The 21,599-nt window shown below is 23.1% G+C and overlaps 1 protein-coding gene across 1 annotated transcript in view; it reads right to left on the minus strand.

Annotated features, from left to right (window-relative positions):
• LOC129608912 (protein Wnt-1) overlaps positions 1-21,599 on the minus strand; it is a 71,513-nt gene that overhangs the window by 14,552 nt on the left and 35,362 nt on the right. The gene's annotated exons all lie outside the window — the stretch shown is intronic.

The raw sequence follows: 21,599 nt of genomic DNA on the forward strand, positions 1-21,599 counted from the left end.
AAATCAGCACAACAGTAAAGATATTTTGAATAATTTAAAAAAACAAAAATCAGAAACAATTCAAAAATTTTAAAATAGCAGTGAAATAAAATGTAAAATACCGTATTATTAATATTAAAATATTTTTTTTCTTTCTCTTGAATTTTCATTTTTTTTTTTCATTTTTAATAATTTTAATAATATTATATTATAATATACTTGAAAGGGGTACCACACACGCTGCCACTATGCCATAATCATTTTAAATATTGAACTAAAAAACAAAAAAAAAAAAATAACTAAAATTGATTATGAGAGCATGTGAGTTAAAAGAAACAATAATTTTGTGCTCTTTTTTATTTTTTTGCTTTTGATTTTAACCTCATCTCTTAAGAGTGTTGTAAGGTAAAAAAAAACAAAAAAAATAGTTGAAATACACGATAGTAATATTGAAGATGATAATGATAATAACGATGATTATAAATTATAAATATTATATGAATTCATTTATAATAATCATTGAAAATCATATTATAATAATCAACATTTTATAAATAATATAAATGTGTATGTGGGTATATATGAAAAATATGTAATAAAAGAGAAATAATATTCTTGATAACTGTGATTAAAATCAGAGAAATCATAAATTTTTTTCTTCGCTTTTATAGTCAAAAAAAAAAAAAAACTAGATGTTTGAACTATTCACTTACGAAAAAAATTTTTTATTTAATAACTGGAAAAAATAATGCATACCTTACGTTGCTTTCCCGATTTATGTAAATTATTTAAAAAATATATTCACAAATCAATATATTATTATGGCAAAAATCCCGGCTAGAAACATATACAGGACTGTCTATTGTGAATTAGCCAGATAGTAATAACAATTTTTACGTATTATGATTGTTTATAAGGCAGACATTTTCCCATTAAATATTAAAATATTTATTTATTTTTATAAAAATGAAAAGTTTTTCTAACAAAAAATATTCGACGCTCAATATTAATTTATATTGAACGGCGGGAGCGTGGGGAGCCTGCAATAAGTTGCGAATGGCTGTGGTAATCCGGAGGATATGTTCTTTTACACCACTCGGTTTCCTTATGGAATCTATCAATCAATTCATATAGTTATGGTACAACGTTATTCTATATGTTAGAATTTTGCTCAAATTTCAGCACATATTCATAATTGAGTCTTACATAAATAAGTTACAATTTATGTATAACATTTATTTAAAAAATATTCCTGTTCGTACGAAAATTTTACTTTTCAAAAATCGGGACGGCAAAGTCCAAAATCTATATCGGAATTCTCGGTATTAGGAGAATGGTTAGAATGGTCCGAAGGAGACTACTAAAAATTTTCAATATCGTTTCTTTAAATGTTTGAACCTTTAAAACGTAAGTCCCGGAAAGTCATAAAAAATTTTACTATTGCACTTATTTACTAAAAAAATTATTTTGAACAATAAGAAAGAAATCAAAAAAATTATTACAATTGTGTAGGTACCGTGGCAAGATTAACACAAGTATAATAAATGGTCTAAAAACAAAATATAGTTTTTAAATGGAAGTTGGCAATTCAAAATATGTAATTAAAAAAAAAATATAGAAAAAAAAAACGACTATACAACATTCATATAAACATTAATCTCGTTTTCGGATAACACGCTCTTACTGTACCATCTATGTAATGTTTTTTTTTTTTAATATAAAACTGTAAAGTGCATGTTGGTGGTATGAATTTTAACACTAATATAAGTGGCCCTTCTTTGTCTTACTGTCTTTATTGTTGTTACTACTTTTCAAGAGTTTCATCGGTAAAAATGAAAAATCGGTGTGGAAAAATAAAACAAAATATGTGAAGATTTTTTTTTTTTCTTAACTACTTAGCTTATATATAATAGCTATGTTACAATTCAGTAGTAAAATAATATAAAATGACACATAAAATTGAGTGCATTGGAATGTTTTGGTATATAAAATATAAACTTTTAGAATTGACAAATGATCATATGTAAGATTTAATCTTTTATGTGATAATTTATTATAAGAGTTTTTAAAAGTTTTATTTTAAAAGAGACTATTCTAAAAGTATATATGTATATACTATTCTATTATCTTTAAAACACACATGAAGTTGAAAGCTATATATAGTTACAATAATGACAGTTGCACTATACTACATTTAGAGTTTTAATAAAATATTAAGTATCATTGAAAAGGTACTACGTGTACGTAATCACATAGTGTTAAATTTCCTAATGTAATGCTTGTGATTTCGAGTTCGGTATGTGCTACATATTCTTTTGAAAAAACATTTTTCATATTGCATATTTTTAGGGAAAATACAAATATGCATTCAAAGAAAATGTAAGATTTTTCTTTACTTCTTTGCTCTGGGAGAAATCAAGCATAACTCAAAATTTTAAATGAGAATTTGTTAATTTTATTTTATGCATTTATTATTTGACGTTTGTTAAATTCAAAAATTGTTTGCAACGATAATCGATACAGAAAGTATGCAAAAAAATATCATTTCTAGAGTATTAAGGGGCAATGGCATTTTTAGTAGGAAAAGTTGGCAAAAATTATTCTTTGATATGATTGGACCGGTAAAATTAAATTAATAGACCATTTTATTATACCCGTACGAACGTATCTTCGAAGGGTATACTAAATTTGCCTTACCGTTTGTAACGCTAAGAAATAACGGTCTTAGATATAGACTCAAGTGTATGTTGTTGATCAGCGTCAAATTCTGAGTTGATTTAGCTTTGTCTGTCTGTCCGTCCGTCCGTCCGCCCGTCCGTCTCTCCATCCGTCTGTCCCAACGATAACTAAAAAACTAATTGAGCTAAGTTCACTAAATTTTCACAAATGATTTACTGTAGTAAGTGCCAGAACATTATTTAAATTGAACATGATCGGGGTACCGGTTCGGGTAGCTGCCATACAACTTCAAAATTTATTTGGCTCAGAAACTATAAAAGCTATGGCATTGAAATTACACACAAGCGAATATATTAGTAGGGCCAATATGTCTGAAAAAAGTCGTTGAAATTTCTTGGCTCGTTCTGGTACCTGCCATACAACTGCAAAAGTTTTTTCGGTATATCTCAGAAACTATAAAAGCTATGGTATTGAAATTTCACACAAGCGAATATATTAGTAGGGCCGATGTGCTTGATAAAGTTTATTAAAATTTTTTGGCTCTTTCTGGTAGCTGTCATACAACTTCAATAGTAGTTTGGCACACAGAGTATTTTGAAAAACACAGCACTGAAATTTTGCATAAATTAATATGGTAATACGGCAACTTAAAGTCATTGTATGTCCCATAGTCAGTTATGGCAGATTTATTCGCACATAAGATAACAAATTCGTACGGGTATCACAGAGTTGACAAGGTCAACTCTATTTTTTCTCGTTTTTTTTTTAATTTTTTGGTATTTTTAGTAATTCTCATAAACAATTTTCTTTTTTATTAACAAAAATTTTGTTTTAAAAATTAAATAATACTCAGATATTTACATCCTTTTTTATTAAAAATTTTGAAAGGATATTTTGAATAAATGGTGTAAACGCCCACATTCACTTTAAAATTTGTAGTAAATTAAAAGAGGATATCCGTTTAAAATATCAATTACATTACAAACAAATTGCGCTCAAATTAATTTCGTAAAATAAAAATTTAAATAGTTTTCATACAATACAAAAATTTTTATTAACCTATTATTATTTTTTTTTTTTTTTGTATTTCTTTTATTATTTAGTAAATAATAACCTGTAATTTTGTATTTTCAAATGAATTTAAAATGCCCATCCTCCAACATCCTTTCAATAAAAAGATATCCTTTTCTGTTTGCACAATAAAATTAAAATCCTCAATTATTTATTTCGTAGTAGACTAAATAAGGATTCACAATCTCTAATTTAATGTATATACTCGAATGTATATATATCGAAATTTATGATGCAAGTAATGAATGAACTGATCATTTAAATTAAATGAAGGCAATAACATATTGACGTGATTTAAGAGAACATCATATTTACTTGCATGATGGTTATAATTAAAAATGAGAAAACTTATTTTGTTTGGTTATTTGATTGCTCTCCTCAACTATTTGCATTAAAATCAAATTTGACATGTGTATAGGTAAATAAATTATTAAGTTTATTAAAAGAGAATTATGTGAATAGTAAATATTAACAAAACTCTCACACTCCTTGATATTTACTATTGTCATTGTTTTCTTTATTATAAAGAATACAGACATTGTTTAACAACGAAATTCGTATTGATGTTAATAATTGAATAACAATAATTTGTAAATTTACAGAAGGTAAATTATTTTTTGCGTTTTTAAATTTACGCAGAAAGCTTTAAAATTATAATAATAGGTATTTTAAAATCCATTCTATAACATCACTCTTATAGGAATTATAATATATTAATTGTAAGTTATAACATATAAAGTTATACACGTGCTGCTAATTCTTCAATATTAAATTGAAGGGGTCAAAGCAGTAATGTTTTACTAATTTTTTGATAGTAAAATTTTCAAAATTAAATTTAATATTTATTGTACATAATACGGTACGTTCATATGCGTAGAAAATTTAAGTTATATTTTATAAAAAAATTAAAAAAGAAAAGAAAAATCACTAGTGAATATTAAAATAGGTACAGCTTTCTTTATCGGAATTTTGAAAATTTTGATTTAGAAAATTTTACGAAAATTAATATACGCGAAATGTTGCTGTTTTTATCTAATTCTTAGAAGTTCTTCCTTTGCACATGTCAAAGTAATAATATTGACTTTATTTATTTGCAATTGTTTTTATAATAAAAGCACAGGAGTCCTACTTTCTTGTAATTGAGAGCATTAATTGTAATCTCTTGTTAATATTTTAGCATTATAACATCTTATTTCTACATTCAATATACATCCTAAACTTTTATTCTAAAATTATGTTGATAAAGCAAAAATATTGTCAATAATTAGAAACATTTTAAGGTAAATGGCTATAATAGTCATCATAATATCTTAAGCTATATATTGCAGGTATATTAAATGGATTAAATATAGGTAAGACAAAAAATTATTTGCAAAAGAAAATTTATGTGAATTCAAAATCTTTGAGTATTTTTTTGGGATTTATTTTAATATGAATAATTTTTAAAAAAATTTTTTTTTTTGGGAATGGCTTTCAATTTTGTTGTATCATTAGCAACTCAAAATTATTGTTCCAATATTATTAAAATTTTACATAATTAGACATGATTTTTGCTTCATACACGGGCAGTGGCTCTTTTTACAAGTTCATTTTCTAAATATATTTTGGTATCTATGTATGAGTGCGTGTTGTATTATTTTCACACGATTATTTAATTTGATTTTACATTTTTTTTTTCTTAGATTTTTATTATCTTTTATTTGCACCCATTAAGTGATTTGTTCACTTTTTTTTTGTGTTGTTTTAAAATTTTTAACTCTTATTTTATTTTTATCTTTAATAGTTTTTGTTATTTTATCTTATGTGTTTTAAGGTGTGTGGCAGCTATTACACAAAAGAACAAATTGTTATACCAATATACATATGTATATATGTATGTTTTACAATTATATTATTACTATGTAAATAACATTTTTGTATTACTTGAATAAATACAATACATTTGTGTGAATGTAAGTAATATGAAAATAAAGCGTCAATGAATATTTAAATTTTAAGATATTTAGTTAAAATTATTGTTTATTAGATAATTTAGAGGATTGTTTAGAAAAAAAAACAAATGTAGTTATAAGTTTTACAAATGGAAAGATATGATTATAATGCATAATAGTAGTTAAATTGTAAGTTTACACAGGTATGTCGCATCAAATGTGAATTCAGTTGTACATACACACAGCTATATAAAAATATTTGTATGCAGTGAAGAATATGTACATGCAATAGTAATAGTGAAGCTTTGACTTAAAAAGAGCAAATTTAGGAAATTTCTGTAACAATCTAAGGTACCAGATAATTTTCGAAGAACCAAATAATTTTCCTTGAAAATTTTAAATAATCTGTTTAGATAATGTAACATAGTCCAAAAGATCATAGAAAATTTCGGCAATGAAAACTCAGGTTTCAAAATATTATTGGATTTCCATAATTGCTTGCATAATTTCACTGCAATATCGAAGGTTCTCTGTGTTAATTAATCATTGTTCATGCAAAATTTCAATTTTAACTACAATGTAAGTTCTCGACACTCATAGATATAGAGCTAAAATATATCAATGGACAAACTATAATATCGATGAAAAAACTGTAATATCGATGGACAAATATCGATGTTTTTTTCGCTCTTATATAATTCACATTAACAATAACAGGCACAATACAGTTCTATATAATTGCAGTTTGAAAAAGTATGTTTTACCATTTAAATATAAAAATAATGATATATATACATAATATTAATATGAGAACATTTTTAATAATGAGTTCATTATTACGTAGCATACTATGTATAATATGTGTTGCATATCTTATCTGTATAAACATTTATGCATATATAAATTGTATAGGATACAAAAGTTCAATTTAGTATAATGAACAAGTTAATAATTCATAGACCAATGAAATGCATATACACATTATGACTGATTCATTTAAACGTAAAAATTTGAAAACTAATACAATTTCTTGGAAAAAAAATAAATAAATATAAAATTAGTTTATTTATTTTATTTTATTATTTCAAAGAAAATTATAATGAGAGAAAAATAAAGTATAGAATAAAATAACAAAAGCTGCTAATTTTCTTTTAATTAAATTTTAATTATTATTCAAGTCACATATAATATTGTATTTGGGTATGGAAAATTAAAGATATACAATGTTGTCATTATGATCTAAGTTTCATCTATTTCTATATATTAATTTATACGTATGTATAACAAAAAGAAAAAAAATGCTTGCATGTTTGTTCACTTGCCTATAAAGCTGTAGCAAGCAATAAGTTAAATATTTTCCATTTATATCGTACATATATATATATAATATTAATCTATAGTAAGCCTCTTAATACAAGTATATTATGCTATAATTTTATTTAATATTAGAAAGTCGAATTTAAATCTTGTTTCATTTAATTCATCGTCAGAAAATTTAGAATTTTAATTGTGTATTAAAATATGGTTACAGCCGAAATATTATTAATTATTTTTTGTTATTGCTTTTTAAATATTAAGATTAGAACTGTAACAGAACAAGTCCATCGGAAGTAAGTCAAATATACGTCATTGTAATAAATATAACAAATTGCAAACAAACCGGCCCCGCCCGTGTTCTTCACATTTATTATAATAGAACATTTTAAATTATAATCTAACCCTGATACAACATTGTGGATGTCAAGGAAAATTAGATTATATTGCTTGTCAATGTACACTTTATTTTTATTACAAGTACGATAAAGCAACATAGCGTCAAATATTTCATGAATTTAGGTCTATAATAACTTTTGTACCATTTAAATACAACCATGGATTAAAAAAACAATAAACGTATAACAATCAATTATATTTTTTATAATTTCATATTACACGGCATATCAAAATATAATATTTACACAATTTTAATTATTTCCTTTCTTTAATTACACTGACCCGAATCAAATAAAATGCATCGATCGATCGATTGATCAAAAGTATAATTAAAATTTTTATATATATATAAATTAATTAATTCTTTACAATAAACATTGTTTTTTTTTTTAATAATGAATTTATTTTCGTTCTATTTTTATTATGTGTGTGCGCAATAAATAATGACATTCCAATGTGACACTCATCATTGTGACAATTACAGAAATGCCACCAAGTTTGCCATTTGTATTGCAATAATTTTTACTTTTTGTTTTATTGCCGTTTCAGTTTGCATCTGTATAATTTTTTTTATATTTATATATTAGGTTTATTGTGTGTCGTTTACCTTCATCATCATCATCTGATTTAACCATGAACATTCTTTAATATCGATTTAATATTGTGATTTGAGCGCCACAAATAACATTTTATTTTATAAGTTGTTTTTTTTTTTGTGATAACACAGAAAAACAAAGACAAAAATTATATAGAATGGTAAAACGGAAGAAAAACTTGAAGTAAATTATTTGAGCAAATAACAAAAAAAAAAATTATTTGACATTTTACAATATTGTACACGTACATTTATGTCTGTCTCATTTTATACTTCACTGTATATACATATGTAGTTTGTATATAGTTTTTTTCTTATTTTTTTTTAAATATAGATTTTTGTAACAGAGTAGCATTTTGTAACAGGTTGACAAAGCCAAAGTTTATAGACAAATATAAAAGAACAATACATACTAAAAATAAATAAAAAAAAAAATAAAAACCTAAATCAATAATTATGTTCAGTAAACACCGCATAAAACATTGTCACATGAATATGGATGAATTCGGTACAATTTCTATGAAGTTTTTTTAAATACAAGAAAAAAAAAATTGAAATTAAGCAAAAAATTCATGTTACGAGTGAACTTTTATGTTATAATTATTATACTGTTTTTATAGTAGCAAAATTTACTACCTGTTTATTAATATTGGTTCATGTAATTAAGTATGAGTACATAATAGTAAAGTACGAGTTTTTTTTTTTTTGCTACTAACTTTTGTGATCCTTAATGTTTGTTACGAATAAAAGTGTATTGAAAAATTGTTTAAGATTAGGTGATTCTATGGCAGCATACGAAGGTATTTTGTCACTTAGGTAAGACTGAATTGAAAATTTAAATTACTCATTTCTCTATGGAATGGCTGAATAAAATTGGCGGGAATAAAGAAAATAATATTCTTTTAATATCGTCCATTAACGTCGATGAATATAGATCTCCTGTTAAAAAATTATCACTTCTTTGAATCAGCAGTTTCCAGATACAGCTTGAAGCACAGCAACCTTCGCTCAGTAATTTTCAATAACGTTTACTGAATTTTTTTTTGTAATTTATTAAGCTGATATTATTTCCCTAATTACGTAAATACTCGTAAGGAATTCAATATATCAAATCAAAATGTACCATACCATTTTCAAATCCAACGAACACCAAATAATTTTCTGCCGAAATTTAACTTTTTCCGAAATTTCTAATTAAAAATAATCTGACCATTAAAGGCTTATTTGAAATTTTACATTATTCTTGGTATATTGAAACGAAAATTACAATTTTCGTTTGAGCAAACTTTAGTTTCCAAAAATTTTCTAATTGAGTCGCATAATTTTGAGTAACATGTTGAAACTGCTAAATATACAATTTTCCATGAAACAAATTTTGTAATACTATGCCAATTTAGATATCTCACTTCTACCATATTAACAATTATTGTGGATCTACAAAAAGTAAAAATAATAGTAAACGATTTTAAGCCATTTGGTGCCATTCGATCTTTTGTAAAATTTACTTTTAACCTTTACAAAAAATCACCTGATTCTGTTATGTAAGCCAATTATATTTTGTATTTAAACTTTTATTAAATTTTTTTTTTCACTTTTGGTATTTTTATTCAATATAAAAGATTTCTTTATAAAAATTAGTTTTTCAATTTTTCAAGAGTTCTTAAGCATATAATAATATAGAAGGGAAAACTGAACAAAGATTTGACTATGACAATAATTGCAAGTACGTATTCATAATTGCAAAAAAAAAAACAAAATTTAAAAGAGAATTGATTTCGGTCAACATTCTTTTATTTTGTTGTTTGGAACATAACAAAGCGGAAACACATTATTATCAATGGACATATAAAGAACATAATAGCATGTATTACCCTTTTGTTATATTTTAGCACCCATGGTACTTAAAGAATACACTCATATGCAAAATACACATCTGTATACAATTATTTATATTTCGGAAAAAAAAGCAAAGACCTTAGAAATTTTAAATATGTATGTAGAAATATTTGGAATAAGCGAAATATTTTTAAAGAAATAAAGGATCAAAATTTTTCTCATAATTATTAGTACTTTAGCAAAAAAAACCAAAAAAAAGAAAATAAAATAAATTAAAAAAAGGGTCAAAAATTTTAATAATTTGTTTAAAGGTTTAGGCATAAAATTTGGGTTCACATATATGGTTTTAGTGTACGTATGATTTCAACTTTTGTTGTCATATAGAATTTTGACCTGGAAACATAAAAAAGTCATTTGCATTCTAAATTTTTTTTAAAAATATTTTTAAAAATTAAAATTTAGTTTAATAAATTTTAGTTTGACAATTTTGCGTTTCTTTGTTGAAAACATAAGCTCTGTAATAAAATACTGCGTTCCTATGAATGTAAGCGATAATCATTAGTAAAGTTGGAGCCTGGGGCAACCTTTGAAGACTAAGCAATGTGAGAAGACCCTGAATGATTATGACTGACAGTGTTCACGAAAAATTATTGCAGTGGTAAAAAATTTTAGAATTCACCTGTGTTGCTTAATGGTCGGCAAACTGTCATTGGCAATTCAAACAAAATTTAGGTTGGTTAGTGCAAGAAAGAGACAGTAGACACTTCTAATAATTCATTTTAAATGAGCCGTCGGTGATTGATTCTTACTAAATATTCAAGACAATATTAAGATTCTGTATGTTTGTAATCAATATTGCACACGCTACTCAGTAATTGATATAGTATTAGGCGCATAATTAAAGTAATCGCATTTTGTCGATTAAATCAAAAGTACCTCCCTGCTTTGACTTGATTTTTTGTTTTTTTAATAGTTTTTACAAAATGTTTCAATTATTATTAATAAAAATTCTTCTTATTTGTTTATTTTTTTTCTCTTCAGGAATTTTTCTGGAACAAGGGAAATTTATTTATGTATAATGTTTTTTGTTTTTTTTTTTATTAACTTTCCTTTGAAATATTTTCTTCTTTCTTTAAATTTAGAAAAATAAAAATTCAATAATAAGAATATTGCGTTTTACCTTTAATAAAAATAATGAAATTGAATTAACATGGAATATAAAAATAATCTAGATCATTGCAGGGTGCCTCTCAACAACTCTTTTAAAACAAACAACATATATATTGACGACAGATATTGTTGTTAAACACAATGGGGTTCCAATGTAAATACATACATATATAGTGTCCCATTTTATGAAGCAATATTGTATACGCATATAGGTAGATGTGGTCAGTACATTTATTTATTTATTTTTAAGTGAATATTGTGGTATCTGTATGTATTATTGTATATTTGTATTCTTAATACATCTCTATTTATATATATAATTTTTTTATTTATGAAAATACGCGAAGATATTATGCAAAAATTAAATTTATTTAATGGTAATTTTTAATTTATATTGTATAAAAATTTATTGAATTATATTGTGTACACATTAATTTATTTTTTCTTTTAAATTTAAAAGATAAATTGTTGGTTATTAAGAAAATTTATTAATTAATTATATTTTAAAATATGTGCTATATAGCATAATAATAATAAGGATATTGTATTGAACTAGAATATTTTTAGGTTCAAAATGGCGAGAATATTTATTTTTACCTAGTATTTTCGTTTCCAACTCCTATTTCATCAACCAGTTATGTTAAATAAGTTCTTTAATATGTTTAAAACTTCGTCTGAATTGAATACCAACTATTATAGTTAATTCTTTAATATAAGTTTGCATACGTACAGATCTGTGACTAGAGTATGTTTAGCCCGCCTTAAAACCTTGATAAAAGTGTCATTTAAATATTAAGATTAAATAATTTTTCAAGTTATCGAAAGCCGAGAATTTGTTTAGACGAAATTTTAAAAATCAATTAATTCGGAATCATTTCTTCCGAAAACGTCTTGGAATATTGAAAATTTACTTAATTCTATTATAATAACAATATATAAGCCTAGTATTAACGAAAATTATATTAAAACTCTTAATTTATAAAAAGATTGAATGCCATCACATAAATATATATTTTGACCAGTATATTAAACTTTGCCGTAGGTAATTTTACAGGTAGGTAGATAAGAAAATTGCAAAGAAAAAATCCAAAAATCAAACTAACCCATGTTTATTTCTTATATATTCTTACTATGCCAGTACAAAATTACTGTCGTAAAAGAAAATATTAAAAACAGAAAGAGAAAACCAATATACATGAAAATCTTAATCCCTGTTGTTGGTATCTTATAAATATTTGTAACTACAATTTTTCTTTTCTATTTTTGTAATTTTAAACTGTACATAATAATTTTACAACATGATTTAATAGTTAAAATTTATATTGATATATCGATAATATAAATGTTTTCGATTGAACATAATTTTGTTTTTCTTCTATTTTATTATGATTTTTTTTTATAATCACATTACCTGCCCATACCGCGAAGTATAATGAGAGATGACCGAAAAATTCACGAGGGAGAACTCATACAAAATTATGCTCAGAGGAAGAATATAAATTTCGAAGTATTAAATGTTTAAAAGATCGGGAGTGTTGTAAGTTTTCATTACAAATACTGATTCAGGTTCGATTGTATTAAAATTAATTAAATTTTGGTTCAGATTTCAGTTATACCTCAAATTTTTAATTTAATAAATAGAATAATATATTAGCGACGCACTTTTAGATAAAATTTGTAAAAATAAAATAAAATTTCTCATAAATCCGACATCGATGTAACATAGCTTTTAACAGATTTTGATGTCTTCCTATATTTTTCATAATTTCCTAATTTCTAATTCATACATGTATATATTCTCTGTAAAACAGAAAAAACCATTTTCCGAAATGTAGCTATTTTTTAAACTTTTAAATAGTATAACGCCTAAAGATAGGCAATATTTTCAAAATTAGTTATTTTGAATTAAAATTACGACTAATTACAAATACAATATTTTTGTGTATTTTATTATCTGAAATGTTTTTATGATTTTTAAATCTATATAGTTGCACCTCGTACCTTAAGAAATATAAAATTTCATATAAAAACTATTAATAAACTCTAATTAAGTCATTAATTTGACATGAAAAACGTTAAACATTATTATATTTTACCGCTTACAAATAATATAATATTGCCAGGTTATACACAATATAAGAAGAAATAAATTCAATATTTTATGAACAATTTGCAATTTTTTTGAAACATCACAACAGAATCAATAACATAACATTTAAGGTATTGAATATTTTTTGATTTTGTTTTTAAATCGTCTGTGCATATGATGATCGAATTACACGAAAATACACGAGTAAGAATTTGAAGTAATATGCAACAAATACTGCAAAAAAATACGTTTGCTTAAGTTAACACTGTACATTTGGTCAATATGTTGAAAGTTTTACGCTTCTTCATAAAACAGAAAAAAAATGGCTTTTCTCTCTCTCTATATTCAAATTTATACAGCACCTTTTTACACTCACGCTCTTACAGTGTTCTACGTTATTCTTTTTCTTTGTTTAAATAAATTTTCTAATGCTTATAGGAGTAGTTACAATCGGCAGGATGTGTTACAAAAAATTGTAAATGCGTAATTGCTTAAACCTTAAAAATTCCTATTGAATAATTTTCATTTGAAACGCTGCTACAACACAAAATTCCTTAAAATTTTACTGTCCTACATTAAAAATTGGTTTGTGTTTACAAGTCTTCTTTATGACAAAACCTTCAATTATGTTCAAAAATTCAAGATGCTTACGTTACTTACTCTCATATAAAAAGTATTAAAATTAAAGTACAAATAATTCAAAAGTAAAAATAAAAAAAAAAAAACATGAAGCGGATAAAAAAAAAAATTTTATTTATTTTTTATTGGTTTATAATTCTTATTAATAAATCTTTAAAATCAATTTTAAAACAACTGCGAATAAAATAAGGAGAGTACAAAAACAACAACAAACAAAGATAAAATATCATTAAAAATTTTATAATATAAATCAGCATGATGGATGAATTGGGAAAATTAAAAAACAATGAATTAAATATTATAAATGAAAGAGATGAAAACTATAAGCAAACAGAATGAGTGAGGGAGAAAATAAGAAATAAGAAATAAAAGGTAACCAATATTAAATACTGAATAAAAATTACATCGGAAGTATAAAGGTAATTTAAGAAATTACACAGATAAAAATGATAAATTTAAGAAACAAAAAAAAAAACGTAAAATATCCAGCAGAGTTTTATGATGACATTATAAAATCTTTGATGATTGCACAAATCAATGATGTTTAAAACGCATATATATATATATAATTCTTACATTAACTTCTGCATACCTACATAATATATTGGAATAGCATATATTATGTATGGGTATGTAGAATTGCACAGTATATTATTCTGTATACACCATTAATAAAATATGTAAAGAAAAAAAAACTATAATATCATTCATCAGTTACAGGTTTTAACACAATGATCTCGTACATATCATAAGATGGTTGGTAAACGGACACAGTAAATAAAATGCGATCACATATATAAATTTTATTTAATAAAAAAAAAATTGTCGGCAAATTTTCTTACTATATGAGCATATGTAAGTTTTATTTTCTGTTTCTGGTATTGTGGTAGGTAATAAAAAATTTACTAAAATTTAATTTTCGAATAAAATTATTAATTTCAGTAACAATATTATAAGAATTATTTGTAAAGAAAACGAAAAATTATAAAAAATAACTAAACGGTAGCCAAATATAGTCGACATTTAACCATGGCGATAATTAATTAGTAATTGTTATTATTTAAAAATTCACTAATAATCTGGTTATTAAACTGGTTAGTAACTTACTTAGTTATAGTATAGAACATTTATTTTTTTCTACAGTAGTAAAAATTGAATGAAACACAGAATGAGATCTTAAATCTTAAATCTTCTTATCTATAACATATTGCTTTATAAACATTATTAATTTACATACTTATATTTTATAGTTGTCCGATATCGACTATATTTTTTAACTAAACACCTTTTCAGTCTTATACATTGCAATTTTTACTTTTTAATTCAATTACATTTTGGGATAACACAATCATTTATCAAATCAATATTGAAACGATTTTAGCAAGCCAATAAATTTTTTTTTTAAAAAACATTAAACACGCATACACTTATTGTTGTTCACACATACAAACAAACATTTTATATACGAACGATTTGATTCCAAAAATTTTTTATTGAAGAAAAAAAAGAGAAAACAAATTTTTCAATAATGTCACAGTGGGTGTCAATTATAATTGCTTGTATATACAATATGTCAAAATGAAAGAGGGTACAATCTCCTTAAATGTACATATGTATATTTTACAAATATGGTTATATTGTAGTTAAACATGCACATACCTACGTTAAAGTACATGACCTGCCGTCAATTAATATTTTTTTTTTATTCAAAATTTCTTCATATTTCTCTTATATCTTTATGTTAATAAGAAAAATTTTTGAATTATTAATGAAAGTGTTAAAATGTCATTTTTATTAGAATCACAATAATTCACATTTTGAACACACTTTATGTCAAGTAATTGTCATTTTAAAAAAAAAAAAACATAAAGAAAATTAACTACCATTTTATGATTAATTTGTCATTATTAAAATTTTATATTCTTATATTACCATATATTCACTTGCTTTTATTAGGTTCTGAACAACAACAGAATATGGAAAATGAATATTTAATTAAGTGAATAAAATTGATTTTTATTTATTACTAATTTGATATTGAGAAACTATATACGCGTATATATACAATAATATTTTAATTTTTTATTAGTAATTTATTTTATTAATTTATATATTGAAAAATTCTTAATTGATTGTTTGATGTTAAAAGATATTTTTTCATTAAAGAATGTAATTTATATTTAAATATGTAAGAATATTAAAGAAAAATATTAAATGGTTTGTAAGTTAAAATATTCGTTTTTAATATGTTCATTGCTTTAGTTTGAATTGTTTCATACAGGGTGCGCTAATTTACTTATTATTTAGTTTTAAAAATAATTTGTTTGTATTTAATATTGGAAATTTAGAATATCGTGTTTGTTTTTTTTTGTTCTCTTAAATGATTCATAAAAATGACAGTGAAATTAAATTTTTTAATAATATTAAAGTCTAATAGTTTTATATAGCCATATACCATTTCATATGTAAGAAATCCAGTAGTCTAAGTAACTAATTGCCTTTTTTTCCGATATGGACGATTAGTAGCTATAGTAATACAACATTTGCTTCGATTCGCTAAATGGTTATAGCTCGCGCTCCAGTTTAACTACATACGAAAAGGTTACAAATCACAACATACAATATATACGAAATAACTTTCAGCCACTATAAGTAAAGCATCCAAAAAGCATTCACAGTCATCGTAAATTTACAAATCAACGATGCCGTCATTTCCTGTTCGAAAGAACAAATGCTGTAAACATTTTGTCGTTCAAACACATTTTAGCGTTTTCCCGAAAATCAAACCATTTCATAATGCCTTTTGCAAGACCGTTTAAGACTTTATTCCCAGCTAAGCGTTACAACTATGTTACAAAATCAGATTCCTGTTGTCATTCGTATAATTCAAAAAATTTAAATATTTTTCTATAATTCAATAATGTTTTGTATAAATTTTAGCAATAGCTAGAATTATCAAATTTTATATGTTGTTTTTTTATTAAAACAATGTGATTTTACGAAAAATTAATAATTAACATTCTCATAATTTATATTATTTTCATAGTTAGTTAACAGACCAACTTTTCTAATTAAAAATATTTTTAAAAAACACATTCATATGTATATATATATATATGAAAAAAAACAAGCAAAATATATTGTACATAAATACTAGTAGCAATTAATATTGACATCAAAATATCACCACCTGTATACGATATAAATGTCAAATTACTTGTATATTATACTAATAATGTCATGATTATGTCATATAAGATTTTATTAATGAGTTTATATATCAATACATAAAAACAAAAAAAACTTAATATTATTCATAACGATTATTTACCTTTAAGCAATATTTATACGATAAAAATATATACAATATAACTAAACTATCATTAAAATATTAGAAATAAATAATAATACAGTTGGAGAAGTTTCTATGTATAGTTATCGAGATTTTTAAAAAAATTCATTTCAATATTCATTCACACTCCATATAGTAAAAACTTATCTACTTATACTCGTACTTTTAGAAGAAAATGAATAAAAAAAGCAAAATTATATGCAAAATAGTTAAAAATTATTAATGTTAACAATAAATTGCATACAAATTACATTTGTTATATAAAATTATACAAGTATGTATTAATATATAGCTTATATTGTAGAAAATAAAAATACAAAGTGTATAGAAGGCGAAAAAAAACAATAATGTCTTGTTAAAAGAACATTAACATTTTTATAATACAATAATAATAACTATTGTAATCATGTTATATACTATATAAAAAAAATGTAAATGTAGATGTACTTATCGTTATTTGTTCAAATAAATTATCTATAATTTTTACAACGTGATTTACAAGTAATTGAACCTTGAAAATGATTTTTAAATGTTAAAACATTTAATAAAAAACGGAAAATAATAAAAAAATTCATGAATATATATATATATATACATATATTTAAATTTTATATAACATAAAGTACATACATATGTACATATGTAGATTACGACAGTTTACGACAGTATATTTTTAATATTTTAAACTGTTTAAAATTTAATGACATTAAGAAAAAAAACAAAGTTTTAAGTTATTCAACGAACAAATGATTTGATTTTATTAAATGGGCGTAACATTGTAAAGAAAAAATGAAGTTAAAGTTAATGTATATGACTAAATTAGTAGTTGTTGTTGTACTTGATAATGATTCAAATATAGAATTTGTAGGAAATAATATTAAATAGAGGGCTGCCACAGGGTGTTTTTTTGTAATATTTTATAAAATTTTCAAAGCGAGTTTTTTAAACTAATTTTTGTATAGAAATTTTTACTATGCCATAAAACATTTATTATAAAGAATTTTACAATATATATATTTTTTTGAATTTATAAGATTATTTGGAATATTTACAAGTATAACAAATATTTAATTTACAAAATATTGAATTAATTAATTTAGTTATTATTAAATTAAAATTTTTTAATGTAAATTTGATTGAATAGCTCTTAAACTTAAGAACATTTCCTTTGTATATTTTTTATATACACACAATTAAAATATAACAATTTCTGGAAAACTTAAATTTTATTTGCTCTCAGAATAGAGTATTGCAAAATATCGCAGTATTTTTTGTATATACCCATATACTTTATATATTATTTTTACTTTTAAATTAATTTTGCCAGCGAATATCCATAATAATATTAAAACATTCAATATTTTCAGAACTTAGTTAAAACTAATTAAAATTTAAGTTTTCACATAATTCATATATTGTCCTTATTTGTTATAAATTGTTCTAAAATCAAAATAGAGTTGCCATATTAAGTAACACTCAATGGCATTTTATTTTTAATTTTAATTAGTTAAGTAAAAATTTTTAATACATTTATAAATTTATGCTATAACTATCAATGAATATTTCCTTTCATATATATAAAATACACTTTTTCTTTCTCACACTTGAAATATAAGTTTTAATTGTTTAAATTTTCATTCATATTTAAGTAAAAATTCGATCACACTTTCGTGTTATTAATTAGTGCATTGTATAACAATATCTTTATGAGTTATTCCTGTTGAAAACAAAAAAAAACACAATCATTATAAAAAATTATAGTCTAAATGTAAATTAATTTTACCTTCAATACAATTGCATTCAATAATGGATTGTACCTATATGTTTAGACACTACCTATATTGATGTCATTCGCATATATATATATATATGATTAACAGAATATTATCTTGTCTTGTACGAATATATGTGTATATTTTGTAATGTGTATTCAATATTATTAATTAAATTAATTAAAATATAAGAGAATTAAAATGAACACTATAATATATAAGAATAAAATTACAAGATAATTACATTCGTATATGAAATACGTTAATTAATTTCGTATAAAGAAGAGTAAATGTGAGTATATTAATATAAAATGTGAGTAATATACATCAGAGAATAATAAATATATGTGTAAGGAGTATAAGTAAATATTTGAGCACCCAATGAGTATTATGTGTAGCTTCCAAAATGTCGTTGATTGTTTTAAGTAAGTATAATTTTTCATTTTTTTTTTTTGTTTGTGATGTTTTAAGCCCATTTTTTAATTTTACATTTTTATTTTTTTTATGTTTTTATTATTTTTACGATTTAAATAATAGCAGCCATTATGTTACTTTTTTTTTTTTTATTACCTGCAATATTATATGTTTGTTTATTTGTGTATATATATATATGAAATAATTTTTGTCTATACTGATGGATGGACGGATGACTGGTTATTTGGCTAGTTGGCTGGCTGATTGTTTGGTTGGTTGGTTGAATGAATTTAAAGAGCTTACGTTTTATTTATAGTTTTTACTTAAATTTTTTATTTTTATTTTTCTTTTTAATGATTAAATGTATGAATAGATGGATGGATGGATGAATAGAAGGATGGATCGATGATCGGATGGATGACCTAAAATATGCATGTACAGTTGAATATCAGTATATATATATATTATTGTTTTATCGTTAATTGGATAACAAAGAAAGATAAGAAAAAAAAAAACCAAGAGAAAATAAGAGTTCATGAAAAACCAACAATTATTGTTGTTTATTTAAAAATTTTTTTTTTTTTACAATAAATATTGAATAAATTGCATGACTCCATGTTAACAATACTAGTATATTGAAGTACCATTATGTAGTTGCGTTGCGTTGTTTTATCAGCTCTGACTCAATATAGAACATATATGAATAAAAACAAGTATGATTGATATTTTATACGAGAAAAAAAGGCAAAATGTTGAAATGGAGGAGGTAATCAGTTTTTCTTCTTGGCTTGTTGTTTTTTTTTTGTTGAACTTAAAACAAATAGTAGCAGTGCTGATCATATTAACGACCAAAGTTAAGAAAATTTTTTTTAATTAAAAAAAAAAAATTATTTGATTTTATTTTTGAAATTTTTTTCTTCTCTCTCTATTTAAAAATTAAATACTGAAATTTACTTTATGTTAGGTACCCAAATATATGTACATACATATATACATATATATGAAGAATGTTATTCAAATTATGAATAAATATTTAAGGAGATTAAATAAAAAGTTTTCAGTGAACAACTTGTTTTGTACACCAAGTTAAATAAATACACATAGTAATATGTATGTATGTATTTATGTTTAACCTTGGCAATTGTTATATAGTATGTACTTACATTTTTTTCTGTATTTGATTAATAGATGGCGCATCAATATTATATTAAGAAAAAATAGTATAAATAAATTTTTTTCTTAGTTTTTTACATTAAATTTTAATTATTTTTTAATATTTTTTTATTTACTTTTCAATTTTTTTCTCTAGAAATAAAATTTCGTGAGAAAATTAGTAGAAAAATAAATAAAAATGAGTAGTCGTACACAAATTAATTTAATATTTTCCAATAAAATGTAAATTATAATGAGAAATTTATTGAAATTAGTGTAAATTGTAAATAATTAACGCGGTAATTTCTTTTCAATAAAGCGATTAAGAACTCAACGGCTGTGTTTTCTTTTAGGATTTTTGTGAACCATACTGAATTGAGTGATATAAAATTTCAACTAGCTATTTAAAAATAACACTATATATATATAAATTTTTAAATTATATTAAAAGTTTTTATTAAAAATTTCTGTACCTGTTATTTTTTAATTAACTAGAAAAATTACCGATTATTTTAATAGCTTATGCTTTTCGTTTTTACTGAATAGCTTACTATACGAGTATATAGAATTAAAAGTAAATTTTTCATTTATGTAAAATCTATTATATTTTTACATAAAATAAAAGTATATGCATTGTTTTAATTTGATTTGAATGTAAATTTTTATTTTTAATTGTAAAATAATAATTAAACAACTTATATATATTACATTAATATTTTCATATATTCATATATATTCACATAAATTCCAAGACTATATTTATTGTGTTTTATGCGTATATAAATATTTATAAATTGATTGACAAATCACGATTCTACCCCCAGGTAATCTTATATATGACTTCTTTACAATATTATACATTAAATATATAATGTAAAATTAATATAAACAGTAAAATATTCTATGAATTCCATGTATATACTTATAATGAAAAATTAAAGCCACAACAAACAAAAGAACAGCATGAGATTTTTAAATATTCTTCTTTTGCAAATAATTTTCGATTAAAAAAAAAAGAATTGATTTCACTTAAAAATTCAATTAAAAAAAAATTTTTATTTTATTTAGTCTAGATTACAATTTATAAAATATACTTATCGCATCTATGAAATAACACTGGCAATAATACAAAATATCAGAAAAAAGAAATAAAGTTAACTTGAAATTCCTATATACTGCCAGCTTTTGAGTACAGGTTCAATAATTT

The sequence above is a fragment of the Condylostylus longicornis genome, unplaced genomic scaffold (assembly GCF_029603195.1).
Source record: "Condylostylus longicornis isolate FDR11 unplaced genomic scaffold, ASM2960319v2 ptg000037l, whole genome shotgun sequence".
Classification (NCBI taxonomy): Eukaryota; Metazoa; Arthropoda; class Insecta; order Diptera; family Dolichopodidae; genus Condylostylus; species Condylostylus longicornis.